Source organism: Phyllobates terribilis, unplaced genomic scaffold (genome assembly GCF_046119375.1).
Source record: "Phyllobates terribilis strain yellow unplaced genomic scaffold, ASM4611937v1 Scaffold_4__5_contigs__length_816908805, whole genome shotgun sequence".
NCBI classification, from domain to species: Eukaryota; Metazoa; Chordata; class Amphibia; order Anura; family Dendrobatidae; genus Phyllobates; species Phyllobates terribilis.
Genome location: NW_027362764.1, coordinates 93,758,020 through 93,770,742, shown reverse-complemented (window position 1 = coordinate 93,770,742; position 12,723 = coordinate 93,758,020). Strand labels below are relative to the sequence as shown.

Sequence of the window (12,723 nt, the reverse complement as noted above, 5' to 3'; positions counted from 1 at the left end):
GAAAAACAATATCCCCGATTCATCAAGACAAGGGTTGGATCACGTTGTCTGAGTGGAGTGCGAGGCACTGACCGCTTAATGAATCAGGCACGGCGCAAAGTGGCGTGCACCTCGCCGGAAATCTTACTCCAGTCTGAAACTGGAGGAACGCCGCTACTCATCATGAATTTGACGAGGAACGGTCGCCACTTCCCTGGATCGCGAAAAGGCTTAAAAACTGAAAAAGACGCCAACAGTTTGCTCATCCTTGTGTTACACAAAAATGTTGTGAAGCTTTTTACTCCAATTTTCTGGTCTGAAAACCTTTGCTGAATCGGGGACATATTTAAAGGCCGCCCAGGGACCAAGCTGCATGGATGACTAGCAGCGGCTTCTCCCCACCCGCTGCCAGTGATTCACATGTCTCTCCTTATACACGTACGCATTGAGAGACCTGTCAGGGTTTGGAAAAGGGTGGGCAGAAGTCTACTAGTCTTTTTGCGTGGCTCAGTCCCGGTGGCTTTCAAAGTATGTTTTACTCTAAAATTCAGCCACGTTTCAGGGTTAGAAAAGGGGCCGTTAAAAGGAATCTGTCAGGAAGATTAAACTCTTCAAGCTAAGGCCACGGCCCCACTATCAGTATTTGGTCGGTATTTTTTCTCAGGAGTGGATGATAAATGCAGAATTCCTGCACTTATTTCTGTTATACCTTCTCTCTGATTGTTCCTCACCTGGTTTTGGCTCCCACTCCTGAGAAAAAATACTGACCGAATTCTGACCAAATACTGATAGTGGGGCCGTGGCCTAATAGTACAGCCCTACGTGTCCCAGCCAGCAATAAAACAGATTCTTGCCTTGTAGCAATCTGAAGAGCCAGGGCTGGGAAATTAAGCTTTGAAGCCACAGGCAAATAAGCCTGGGAATGCATTGGGGATGTGTTGATGCTCCACCAGGCTCTTTTGTATGTGACTTCAAAGTTTCTCAGCGCTGGAATATTCATGTAACACATGACCGGTATCGTTTTTATTGGTTTACTATGCCGTCTACTACCATATTTTTCCTGGCACAGTTTTCTTTAAAATCTGTGTATGTTGTAGATGTCCCGTTGTGGACATAGTTGTGCTCCAGCTAGTCTGACCTTGCTCTTTAATTTAGCAGAATAGGTAATTTTGCAGCTGGTCGCCATGAACTGTGGCAGTCTTCTAAAGTGGACTATTGGTATTGCCATTGGAAAAACAATTTATTTTAGTTTATTTATTTTTTTTAAATTGTGGGCACAAGAAATAATTAAACAAAATAATAAAACAAAAATAATGGTTCAAATGGTACAAAAGATATGGAGTTGTGGGCCCCAAGAACAAATGCAAAAATTGTTAATGACATCATTTTTTAAATAGGGGCAATGGTAAACCTAATAATGATGAATATGTATACATTGAGCCTATAGAGTGGCACACTATCTACAGCTTGGTTAGGAGGGCTCCTGTGTTCATAGAGAGAGAGCTGCTGTCTTACTCCTTTGGCAATGACTTATCTACCAGAGAATAAAATTATTATTTTTTGGCCACATCTCACTATAATCACTGCCTGGAGTAAGGTTTCTGGCAGAGTTTTCAATTTGGCACATTTTTAGACAAAAATGCAATTTTTTAAAGGCTTTTCAGCTTTAGATGCAAAAAAAATGGTAAAAAGACCAAAATAAAAACTTTTGTTTTTGTACCAAATTCATGAAACATGTGCTCCATTTTTGGAGAAATTGGGGCATAAAAAAAAAAAAAAAAAAAAAAGTGCCATCCTGAAATGACTTTTTACAGACGCACGAGATGGCATTGTGTTATTGCCCATCTGGAGGGTGCAGATTGATATATGTACGGTGAGTTGCTTCTTTGTGGCAGCGGAAACGGGAAATATGTTTTCTGGATGTAAGTGTTCTTGCCGCATTGAATCCTGTGGCTTGAGATGGATACGGTGAAGGTGTATATGTCCTTGGTAGAGCTGCCTTAATCTTACACTTTCCTTATGTGAATTCTCTGCGTGTGATCGAGGAGCTGGCAGAAAGTGTCGCTTAGTACTGATCAGTCATAGTGCCTATTCTTTTTTTTCTCTTACTGCCCTTGCCACAGAGAATTAAGTACAAAAGCATAAATTCAGCCTCCATGTGGGAGATGCTTTTGACCCCGTAATGCTTTCCTTAGTCCTAATAAGCTTCTGTGCTCCTCTGCGCTATTACCTATCCATTTTTTCTGGGACACCGTGTATTTCATTCTCGCTGATGACAGTTCGATTCCTGCAGAAGTAATAATCTCTTCTAGACTCTCTATCTTATCCTTTGCCTACAGAGCCAATATCTGTCAACTTGAAAAATGAATTATTGCCTAAATATTAGCCTGCTGTTTACAGTTACTGTGCAAACTCCCAACCGGTGCACACGTGCCAACTAGAGATGAGCGGTGTTCGACTAGAACTGTTCGCCAATCTCAAATTCGAGCTGTTTTGGGCGGTGTTCGAGTTGTTCGACGAACCCGAACGATTTGCAAAAAATTCGGCTGTTCGAGGTTATGTTCGATAACTGTTCGTGCACCAAAAGCGTGTCCTGCATGTCTGGCGCTATTTAGAGCACCAATCATGCAGGGATTGTCTGCCACTCACTGTAATGCCACAGCCATGGTGGTTGTGGCATTACAGTGATTGCCCAAATCGATGGGAACAGTGCCAACAGTGAAACATGAAAAGCCGGCAATTCATCAGCGGCATACACCGGTACCCGACAATTTAGAACCGAAAGAATAGAGCTTCACACATAGATTAGATAGATAGAAACATGTCAGTCACATATATATGAAGTACAGTGACAGTGTTGCTTACTGTACTTGTCATTTAGTGTAAAGGATTTATCAAAAAAAATAATAGTGTTTTCATGCACCGTCTCTTTAAAAAAGCCGGCCGGCTATTCAGCAGCGGTACTCGACAATTTGGAATAGAAAGAATAGAGAATCACACATAGATTAGATAGATAGAAACATGTCAGTCACATATATATAAAGTACAGTGACAGTGTTGCTTACTGTACTTGTCATTTAGTGTAAAGGATTTATTAAAAAAAATAATAGTGTTTTCATGCACTGTCTCTTTAAAAAAGCCGGCCGGCATTTCAGCATCTGTACCCGACAATTTAGAATAGAAGGAATAGAGCATCACACATAGATTAGATAGATAGAAACATGTCAGTCACATATATAAGAAGTACAGTGATAGTGTTGATTACTGTACTTGTCATTTAGTGTTAAAATAAAGGATTTATTTAAAAAAAAATTGGCATGGGGTTCCCCTTAATTTTAGGCTCTAGCGGAGGTTAAGCAGACGGCTGGGGCAGATGTTTGAAGCCTGGGAAGGGGGTAATACCCACGGAGCTTCCCAGGCTACTAATATCAGCCCCCAGCGGAATACCTAGCCTTTACTAGCTATTAAAATGGGGGACCCCCCCAAAAAAAATGACGTGGGGTCCCCCCTATTTTAATAGCTAGCAAAGGCTAGGCAGACAGCTGGGGGCTGATATTAATAGCCCAGGAAGGGTACCATGAATATTGGCCCCCTCCCAGGCTAGAAACACCAGCCGTCAGCCGCCCCAGAAATGGCGCATCCATAGGATGCGCCAATTCTGGCACTTAGCCTCGCTCTTCCCACTGCCCTGTAGCGGTGGCAGTGGGGTAATAGGGCTGGGGTTGATGTCAGCTTATAATGCCAGCTGACATCAAGCCCAGGTTAGTAATGGAGAGGCGTCTATAAGACACCCCCATTACTAACCCCATAGTCAAAGTTAAAAAAAAAACACAAACACCCAGAATAAAGTCCTTTAATTGAAATAAAGACACATTCCTTTATTGTTCTAAATTAAACCATACTTACCACCACGCCCATTCCAGCTGAAGCCAACGATCTCCTGCAATAAAAGTAAAATAATAAAGCAACCTCATCCTTACCTTTCCATGGTTCCCACGATGGCTTCAGCTCTGCTACATCGAGATGACAGGCTGGACCGCAGCAGAACGCTGCCATCCAGCCTGTCATCCCGCGGACACTGAGAAGCGCAGGCATGCTTGCGCTCCTCAGTGTCTCGCTGTGACGGCATAAAGATGAGCCGACAATGAACTCGGCTCACCTCATGCACGTCACTGACAGCGTGGGAGAATTCTCCTGCACTCAGCGCTTCAGCGTGAGAATTTTCCCACGCTGTCAGTGACGTGCATGAGGTGAGCCGAGTTCATTGGACATGAATGAGCTCACCTCATGCACGTCACTGACAGCGTGGGAAAATTCTCACGCTGAAGCGCTGAGTGCAGGAGAATTTTCCCACGCTGTCAGTGACGTGCATGAGGTGAGCTCATTCATGTCCATTGAACTCAGCTGACCTCATGTACGTCACTGACAGCGTGGGAGAATTCTCACGCTGAAGCGCTGAGTGCAGGAGAATTCTTCCACGCTGTCAGTGACGTACATGAGGTGAGCTGAGTTCATTGGACATGACCTCGGCTCATCTGGATGCCGTCACAGCCAGACACTGAGGAGCGCAAGCAAGCCTGCGCTTCTCAGTGTCTGCGGGATGACAGGCTGGATGGCAGCGTTCTGCTGCGGTCCAGCCTGTCATCTCGATGTAGCAGAGCTGGAGCCATCGTGGGAACCATGGAAAGGTAAGGATGAGGTTGCTTTATTATTTTACTTTTATTGCAGGAGATCGTTGGCTTCAGCTGGAATGGGCGTGACGGTAAGTATGGTTTAATTTAGAACAATAAAGAATTGTGTGTTTATTTCAATTAAAGGACTTTTTTCTGGGTGTTGTGTTTTTTTTAAATACTTTACTAGAAATTCATAGTGGTCATGTCTAATATTGGCGTGACCCCATGAATTTCGGGCTTAGGGCCAGCTGATAATGCCAAGCTGGCCCTAACCCCTTTATTACCCAGTGAGCCACCGCACCAGGGCCCTGGATGAGTTGGGTACAGCGCCAGAAGATGGCGCTTCTATGAATGCGCCATTTTCCGGGGTGGCTGCGGACTGCAATTTGCAGCGGGTGGGGCCCAGAAAGCTTGGGCCTCCCTGCGCTGCAGATTCCAGCCCCCAGCTGCCTAGTTGTACCTGGCTGGACACAAAAATAGGGCGAAGCCCCACGTATTTTTTTTTTTAATTATTTCATGAAATTCATGAAATAATTAAGAAAAAAAGGGCTTCCCTACATTGTTGTGTCCGGCCAGGTACAAATAGGCAGCTGGTGGTTGGGGGCAGTCCGTTCCTGCCTGCTGTACCTGGCTGGACACAAATATAGTGCGAAGCCCCACGTCAATTTTTTTTTAAATTATTTCATGAAACTAGATGGTGGCCCGATTCTAACGCATCGGGTATTCTAGAATATGTATGCGGCAGACCCGGCGCAATCAGCAGAGCGGTGTTTAAATTTGGCACCAAAATCGCTGACTGATCTCGGCCATCAACCGCGACCAATCAGCAAAGCGGTGTTGAAATTTGGCGACTATATCACTGATTGGTCACGGCCGGCGGTCGCGAATAATCAGCAGAGCGGGGTTTAAATTTTGCGCCAATAATGCTGATAGGTTGTGGTCGCGACCAATCAGCAAAGCGGTGTTTAAATTTGGCGCCAATAATGGTGATTGGTTACGACCTCGACCATTCAGCAGAGCGGTGTTTAAATTTGGCGGCAACAATGTTGATTAGTCGCGGCCGGCGGTCGCGACCAATCAGCAGAGCGGGGTTTAAATTTGGCGCCAATAATGCTGATTGGTCGCGGCCGGCGATTGCGACCAATCAGCAGAGCGGTGTTTAAATTTGGCGTCAAAATCGCTGATTGGTCGCGGAAGGCAACTGTGACCAATCAGCAGAGCGGGGTTTAAATTTGGCGCCAATACTGCTGATTGGTCGCGGCCGGCAACCGTGACCAATCAGCCGAGCAGGGTTTAAATTTGGCGCCAATACTACTGATTGGTCGCGGACGGCGACCGCGACCAATCAGCAAAGCGGTGTTTAAATTTGGCGCCAATAATGGTGATTGGTTACGACCTCGACCATTCAGCAGAGCGGTGTTTAAATTTGGCGGCAACAATGTTGATTAGTCGCGGCCGGCGGTCGCGACCAATCAGCAGAGCGGGGTTTAAATTTGGCGCCAATAATGCTGATTGGTCGCGGCCGGCGATTGCGACCAATCAGCAGAGCGGTGTTTAAATTTGGCGTCAAAATCGCTGATTGGTCGCGGAAGGCAACTGTGACCAATCAGCAGAGCGGGGTTTAAATTTGGCGCCAATACTGCTGATTGGTCGCGGCCGGCAACCGTGACCAATCAGCCGAGCAGGGTTTAAATTTGGCGCCAATACTACTGATTGGTCGCGGACGGCGACCGCGATCAATCAGCAGAGCGGTGTTTAAATTTGGCGCCAATAATGCTGATTAGTCGCGGCCGGCATCCGCGACCAATTAGCAGAGCGGGGTTTAAATTTGGCGCCAAGCTCGCTGATTGGTCGCGGCCGCTATTTAAATGTGGCGCCCAAATCGGTGATTGGTCGCGGGCAGCGTCCGCGACCAATCAGCAGAGCGGTGTTTAACTTTAGCGCCAAGATCACTGATTGGTCGCGTGCGGAGAGCGCGACCAATCAGCTAATCGTATTGGTGAGGACCGGGGAGCGCCGCTGCCTGGTCGGATACTTCCGTTGCGAGAAGCCGGGAGATGAGCGACTGCTCGCAGCAGAAGTATCCCGACCCGCAGCGCCGCTCCCCGGTCCTCCCTTCACACCCTAGCCGCTGATGTCCCCACAGTATCCGCATGGTGTTACAAAGATCCGGACATTTGTGTTAAAAATCGCTGATTGGTCGCGGGCAGCGCCAGCGACCAATCACCGATTTCGGCGCCAAATTTAAATATCAGCCGCAACCAATCACCGATCTTGGCTCCACATTTAAACACCGCTGTGCTGATTGGTCGCCGACGCTGGGCGCGACCAATCACCGATTTTGGCGCCACATTTAAATAGCGTCCGCGACCAATCAGTACAGCGGTGTTTAAATGTGGAGCCAAGATGGGTGATTGGTCGCGGAGGATATTTAAATTTAGCGCCCAAATAGGTGATTGGTCGCGGCTGATATTTAAATTTGGTGCCCAAATCGGTGATTGGTCACGGGCAGCGCCAGCGACCAATCAGCGATTTTTAACACAAATGTCCGGACCTTTGTAACACCATGCGGATACTGCGGGGACATCAGCGGCTAGGGTGTGAAGGGAGGACCGGGGAGCGGCGCTGACATCCAATTGGTCGCGGCCGCTATTTAAATGTGCCGCACAAATCGGTGATTGGTCGCGGTCTTGGCGCGCTACCAATCACTGATCTTGCCGCCAAAGTTAAACACTACCGTGCTGATTGGTCGCGGACGCTGCCCGCGACCAATCACCGATTTGTGCGCCAAATTTAAATATCAGCCTCATGCACGTCACTGACAGCGTGGGAAAATTCTCCTGCACTCAGCGCTTCAGCGTGAGAATTCTCCCACGCTGTCAGTGACGTGCATGAGGTGAGCCGAGTTCATTGTCGGCTCATCTGGATGCCGTCACAGAGAGACACTGAGGAGCGCAAGCATGCCTGCGCTTCTCAGTGTCTGCGGGATGACAGGCTGGATGGCAGTGTTCTGCTGCGGTCCAGCCTGTCATCTCGATGTAGCAGAGCTGAAGCTGTCCTGGGAACCATGGAAAGGTAAGGATGAGGTTGCTTTATTATTTTTCTTTTATTGCAGGAGATCGTTGGCTTCAGCTGGAATGGGCGTGACGGTAAGTATGGTTTAATTTAGAACAATAAAGAATTGTGTGCTTATTTCAATTAAAGGACTTTATTCTGGGTGTTTGTGTTTTTTTTTTAACTTTGACTATGGGGTTAGTAATGGGGGTGTCTTATAGACGCCTCTCCATTACTAACCTGGGCTTGATGTCAGCTGGCATTATAAGCTGACATCAACCCCAACCCTATTACCCCACTGCCACCGCTACAGGGCAGTGGGAAGAGCGAGGCTAAGTGCCAGAGTTGGCGCATCCTATGGATGCGCCATTTCTGGGGCGGCTGACGGCTGGTGTTTCTAGCCTGGGAGGGGGCCAATATTCATGGTACCCTTCCTGGGCTATTAATATCAGCCCCCAGCTGTCTGCCTAGCCTTTGCTAGCTATTAAAATAGGGGGGACCCCACGTCATTTTTTTTGGGGGGGTCCCCCATTTAAATAGCTAGTAAAGGCTAGGTTTTCAGCTGGGGGCTGATATTAGTAGCCTGGGAAGCTCCGTGGGTATTACCCCCTTCCCAGGCTTCAAACATCTGCCCCAGCCGTCTGCTTAACCTCCGCTAGAGACTAAAATTAAGGGGAACCCCATGCCAATTTTTTTTTTAATAAATCCTTTATTTTAACACTAAATGACAAGTACAGTAATCAACACTGTCACTGTACTTCATATATATGTGACTGACATGTTTCTATCTATCTAATCTATGTGTGATGCTCTATCTTTCTGTTCTAAATTGTCGGGTACAGATGCTGAATTGCCGGCCGGCTTTTTTAAAGAGACGGTGCATGAAAACACTAATATTTTTTTAAATAAATCCTTTACACTAAATGACAAGTACAGTAAGCAACACTGTCACTGTGCTTCTTATATGTGTGACTGACATGTTTCTATGTATCTAATCTATGTGTGATGCTCTATTCCTTCTTGTCTAAATTGTCGGGTACCGGTGTATGCCGCTGCTGAATTGCCGGCCGGCTTTTTTAAAGAGAGCGTCTTCTGAGCAGTTTGTCAGCTTTTGGACACATTTGAAGGTGTTTTCTATGTGTTTTTGTTTGCCTGCCATTGGTTTTAACGGTGTTCGATGGTGTTCTAAGGTGTTCGACGAACAGTTCCTCGAACATCCCGGTGTTCGACGAACCGAACCCGAACACTACGGGGGTGGCTCAACACTAGTGCCAACGCCATGGTAGCCTTTCTTTTTATTTGTCTATTTTTTTGCATTGTTTTTTTTTTCCTCTTTTTTATTATAAGTAATATGTTTTGCAATGCAGAATGCATGAGAGGTAAAAAAATATTTTTTTTTTCAAGTTTCTTTCTCTTTTTAAGATTTAGGAAATATTTTTAATATGGTGAAATTTTGGGGAAAAAAAAATAAGAATGCATTTTCCAGTAAAGAAGATGAGGGCCCCGATTTTTACACCAATTTTGATATGGAGACAGCATGGAGTTTGAAGTGAGGCCTGTGCCTGTTAATGAAGGGCAAAGTGCGCTTCCTTGTGCTCTTTGCCACAAATCTAAATCCAGTCGTAAGATTTGTGGTGTGAGGAGCGCTGCTGCTCTTCATTAATTTGATGACCGGGGGGGTCGCCACACCTCCGTTCTACCCCAGCTCCGCCTGCTTTGTCAGAGCTGGGTGAAAATGACACAAATGCTATAAGACTCAACTGCGCAAAAATTTTGCATCTTTTCAAAGGTTTTTACTCTGGTTTTCCGACATAAAAGTTTTGATGAATCGATACCAAGGGGTTTACCATATTCTGGTCTGTTAGGTTTCCTTGTTTGTGTCTGTGCTTTTTATTTTGGCTTTTTTTTTTTTCTTTAAGTAGTTTTAGGCTTTGTTCATGCACAGCATTTTTAGGCTGCGTGCCTACGTTGCGTATTACTAGCGTATATGCTGCGGAATTTCCGCAGCGTAAACGGTTGTAAAACGCATGTATATCCGCACCCCATGGTCCCCAATGGCATTCCGCAATGTCAATGCCCATGCTGCGGATTTTTCCGCAGCGTACATGCTGCGGTCAAAAATCCGCAGCATGTTCATTAATTTTGCGTTTCCGCATGCGGAATCAATGTGCGGATGGTACCCAAGTCTGGAGGAGAGGAGACTCTCATCCAGACCTGGGTACCAAAGAACCTGTAAAAAAAAGAATAAAATAAAGTTTATACTTATCTTCTGATGTTTTCCCTCCGTCGCGCTGTTGTGTGAAGGACCTGCCACGTCATTGAGTCATGTGACCCTTCACATGACTCAATGACTTCACCGCCGGTCCTGCACACCACAGCGTGAGCCGCTCAAGACTCCGGACGGGGCAGAGAATGCATCGGTAGGTGAATATAAACTTTATTTTTTACCATTCTGATTCTTTTTTTTTTTAACTATTACTTGGTCACACTATATAAATCCATTCCGGTTGCATGGATTTATATAGTGTGAACAAGTTGTCAAGCACTTTTCCAAGTGATGCTAAAATCACTTGGAGAAGTGCTTGATAATGCATGCAAAGACGCTGCAAAGACGCCTCACAAACGCTTCTACCTGGCGGGAAAACCGCATGTAAAATCCGCATGCGATTTTCCCGCCAGGGAGAAGCGTAAAAAATATGCTTCAGTTCCGCAACGTGGGCACTTAGCTTTACTGTATTTTTTCTGCAATCAAAACCTGATCTCTTGCCAGTAAAAATACTTTGTTCAAAACAAAGGTTTTGCTGTGTTTTTGTGGCGTTTATTAGCAACGTTTTTTTGTGCTGAATGCATGTGTAATTTTTCTAGAGTACATATTTAATAAAATTTTGTTTTATTAACCAAAAATGCATCAAAACCTCTTTGCCGGGGTTTTTGCACTCTCTCATTGCTTTCTATGGGTGAAAAAATGCGGCAAAAACACTTGAAAGAATTAGAGTGTGGGCAGAGTGTGGGCAGAGTGTGGGCAGAGTGTGGGCAGAGTGTGGGCAGAGTGTTCCTGAAATTTCATAGCTTTTGTTGGTACTGTAAAAACCAGCTTTTAATTTCCATAAAAAAAACCTCTGCATGCAGATGTGAATAGAGCCTTAGTGTTTTAAGAATGTTTTTTCTTTGTTAGAGCCTTTATTTTAGTATCGTAATGACATGCTCAATTTTAGGAAGTAATTAAGATTTGAAAATGTTCCCATCAATACTTTTTTTTACGCTATGAATTTTACATTATATTTATTCATCTGCCTTTGCCTTAGACTGTATAATACTCTAACAATAGTATAACTTTTTAATAGTTATAGGCTGTGTTCAGTGGATTTGTCAGTTTTTGCAAAATGTACCAGTTTAAACTGCATTAATCACTGTTTCTTTTGTTGATTTCTCACATTTAACTCTCTTTCGTCAAGTTATTAAAAATTATTTTAGACACCTTTTGGTATTTTGGAAACTAAGAATTCTATGTAGTAATTCTAATAGTTTTTTTTGTTACTAGTTTTTCTGCATTTGACTGCTCTGTATTATGTTAGGACATAAAGCATTAGCTTCACATCCAATGTCTGCACTAGAAGCCGTTGATGTCCATATGGAAACAGAGCGTTCACTGTTTCACTTGACATTTTGTATTTTGAGCACAATGAAAAATATTGGCCCAACGACCACATGTTTCTGGAGGATGTTGGCCATTATTTGTCCTTTGAGGAAAAAAAAAATGTGACACTGGTGACATTTTGTAGCTATGACCTTGAGATTTTATTGAACTGTATTACTTTTGCTCCCATGGGCTTTTTCCACAATATTTTGTGTAGAGCGCATTAGGCACTTTATTTTTGTAGTTACTGGAAAACCCGTGAATCCAGATGACATTGTGTTTCTGTTCAGCCCATTGACGTGCCAGATCTGCAGAATTTCCATGGCCAGTTATCCTGCTTGCCTGTCATAAAATATACCCTGGCAAATATGTGCTAAGCAACTAGCTGCAAAAACTGCTTTTTAAAGAATTTTTTAAGGAGCTGAAAAATATACTTTTGCTTTTAGATAATTAAAATAAGAGATGAAAAACATTTATGCTGTACATTAACATTGGGTGCCAAAAGAGCATGAGCACCTCTAAAGAAATCTCTAAGCTATTAGCTGAGATGTGACGGACAGGAAAAATTGTAAATGTATGATAAGGTGATAAGGTCCTGTTCTCATCAAGTTTCTGCCACGTGTTTGTCAGTCAGGGGGCTCTGTCTGAACCCCCTGAAAATGGAATTTGGACGTGCCCCTTCTAACCTGTCTTCAGTTATGAAGAAAGTTCAAAACATGCAGCTTCGGTCTCTGAGCTTTTCTTTTTTCATATTCGTGTTAGACGTTAGAAACAATAGTGTTTCAGATTTCAGAATCCGGAAAAAAACAACAACTTTAGAGTGAAAATTTGCATGTTATGGGGATGTGAATAAAGGGTAACGTTTCTCCTTGTGGAGAGTGACATGCCAGGGTAAGGAGACTTAAAGGCCATGCAATGCTCCAAGTCCTCTTCTTCTCTGAAGAGGCAATTTGCATATTTAATTTCCCAAAGGAACATTGCATGGCTTATGAGCCTCCTTACCCTGGCATGTCACTCAGCACAAGGAGAAACGTTAACCCTTAAACTTCAGTCAGAGGCCTCTCATACAGCCAAATCAGATCTCATGCTTTGCCCTGATGAGGGACAACACTCAGAAACACGTGTCTGCAAATTTAAATTTTGATTTGGCTTTTATTCTAAGTCATGTGACAAGATTCGTTAAAGGGTCGATATTGACTTTTAGGATTGCTACTTCCAATAGTTGGCACTAGAGTTCAAGTCATCTTCCTCTCTGAAGAGGCAATTTGCATAATGGTGATGTGAACTTCCCGTCGATGGGGATGTCGTTATTGTATCAAAATATCTTTGCATGTGTGAGATTATTGTTGAAGGGTCCAACAACAAACATCAATATCTTTT

At 44.4% G+C, this 12,723-nt stretch overlaps 1 protein-coding gene across 1 annotated transcript in view; it reads left to right on the top strand.

The window, feature by feature from the left end:
• PARD3 (par-3 family cell polarity regulator) overlaps positions 1–12,723 on the top strand; it is a 693,471-nt gene that overhangs the window by 253,815 nt on the left and 426,933 nt on the right. The gene's annotated exons all lie outside the window — the stretch shown is intronic.